Source organism: Trichechus manatus, unplaced genomic scaffold (genome assembly GCF_000243295.1).
Source record: "Trichechus manatus latirostris isolate Lorelei unplaced genomic scaffold, TriManLat1.0 scaffold00034, whole genome shotgun sequence".
NCBI lineage: Eukaryota > Metazoa > Chordata > Mammalia > Sirenia > Trichechidae > Trichechus > Trichechus manatus.
Window position 1 is genome coordinate 13,469,414 of NW_004443970.1, and position 2,393 is coordinate 13,471,806.

Sequence of the window (2,393 nt, forward strand, 5' to 3'; positions counted from 1 at the left end):
GATGGAGTCTCTGGTTTATGTGGCCCTTTCTGTCTCTTGGGCTAATACTTTCCTTGTGTCTTTGGTGTTCTTCATTCTCCTTTACTCTAGGTGGTAGGGACCAATTAATGCATCTTAGATGGCTGCTTGCAAGCTTTTAATACCCCAGACGCCACTCACTGAAGTAGGATGCAGAACGTTTTCTTAATAAGCCTTGTTATGCCAATTGACCTAGATGTCCCCTGAAAGCTTGGTCCCCAGATCCCTGCCCCTGCTACTCTGTCCCTCAAATTGTTTGACTGTATTCAGCAAACTTGTTAGCCTTGGGTTTAGTCCAGTTGTGCTGACATCCTCTGTAGTGTGTGCTGTCCTTCCCTTCACCTAAGGTAATACTTGTCTACTATCTAGTTAGTGAATAACCCTCACCCTCCCTCCCCACCCTCGTAACCATCAAAGAATGTTGTCTTCTATGTTTAAACCTTTTCTTGAGTTTTTTTTTTACTTTTATTTGCATTTTATTTTAAGCTGAATTTACTCCTGAGCCATAAGTTTTTGTTTCTTCAGTTTCTTCTGGCATATCTTTTTCTTCTGTGCAACATCTTCTGGTTTAGGAACAATTTGTTCCCTTTCAGTGAGGATCATCTCAGTGTGGCAAGGGGAGCTCATGTACGGGTTAAATTGACCGTGAGCTCTGTAAGTGCGGCGGCGCATCTTGGGGGCTTTGTTCACCTGGATGTGCTCAATGACCAGAGAATCTACATCTAAACCCTTTAGTTCAGCATGACTCTCTGCATTTTTAAGCATGTGGAGCAAAAATTCAGCACTCTTTTTGGGCCACCAACCCTGTGTCCAACCCCACTGTTTGGCCTGGGCTCATCTACCAACTCCACCATTGTAACGTCGGAATGGCACACACTGCTTCTGCAAAGTGACATCTTTCAAATACTTGGTGGCTTTTCGGATATGCATACCCTTGATGGCCTGGGCAATTTCATGGCTGTTCTTAAAATGCACTCGAAGATTTGAACCTCTTGAATTGCATGATTTTGTGGGGTTTTCTGGGTCAAGTGAGTAGTGAACCATTTTGCGAGACCACTCAGGCCACTTACGGGAAGAGCTTAAGTTCTTATAATAGTGGTCTTATACAATATTTTTCCTTCTGTGACTGACTAAATTCACTAAGCATAATGCCCTTGAGCTTCCTCTATGTTATAAGACGTTTCACGGCTTCATCATTGTACTTTATTGTTGCGTGGTATTCCATTGTGTGGATATACCATAATTTGTTTATCCATTCATCCATCCATGGGCTCCTAGGTTGTTTCCATCTTTTTGCTATTGTGAACAGTGCTGCAATGAACATGGCTGTGCATATATCTATTCATGTGAAAGCTCTTATTTCTCTAGGATATATTCTAAGGAGCAGGATAGCTTGATGGTATGGTACTTCTATTTCTAGCTTTTTAAGGAAGCGCCAAATCTATTTCCAAAGTGGTTGTACCATTTTATATTCTCACCAACAGTGTATAAGTGTTAAGTCTCTCCACAACCTCTCCAGCATTTATTTTGTGTTTTTTGGATTCATGCTAGCCTTGGTGGGGTGGCATGATATCTCATTGTAGCTTTGATCTGCATTTCTCTAATGGCTAATGAACATGAGCATTTCTTCATGTGTCTGTTAGCCACCTGAATATCTTCTTTGGTGAAGTGCCTGTTGATATCCTTTGCCCATTTTTTAACTGGGTTATTTGTCTTTTTGTTGTTGAGGTTTTGCTGTGTCTTGTAGATTTTAGAGATTAGATGCTGATCGGATTTGTCATAGCCCAAAATTTTTTCCCAGTCTGTAGGTTGTCTTTTTACTCTTTTGGTGAAGTCTTTTGATGAGCATAAGTGCTTGATTTTTAGAAGCTCCTGGTTATCTAGTCTCTCTTTTAGTGCTAGTGCATTGTTACTTATGGTTTGTATTGTGTTTATGCCATGTATTAGGGCTCCTAGCGTTGTCTTTATTTTTTCTTCCATGATCTTTATTGTTTTCAGTTTTATATTTAAGTCTTTGATCCATTTTGAGTTAGTTTTGTGCATGGTGTGAGGTATGGGTCTTTTTTTCAGTTTTTTTGCAGATGGATATCCAGTTATGCCAGCACCATTTGTTAAAAGAGACTGTCTTTTCCCCAATTAACAGACTTTGGGCCTTTGTCAAATATCAGCTGCTCATAGGTGGGTGAATTTATGTCTGGATTCTAAATTCTGTTCCATCAGTCTATGTATCTGTTCTTCTACCAGTTCCAGGCTGTTTTGACTACTGTGGCGGTATAATAGATTCTAAAATCAGGTAGTGTGAGGCCTCCCACTTTGTTCTTCTTCTTGAGTAATGCTTTACTTATTCAGGGCCTCTTCCCTTTCCATATGAAGTT

General features: G+C 40.3%; 1 pseudogene; it reads right to left on the bottom strand.

Moving 5' to 3' along the window:
- Positions 1-477: 477 nt before the first annotated feature.
- LOC101341825 (60S ribosomal protein L17 pseudogene) lies at positions 478-1,064 on the bottom strand (annotated as a pseudogene).
- Positions 1,065-2,393: the final 1,329 nt, after the last annotated feature.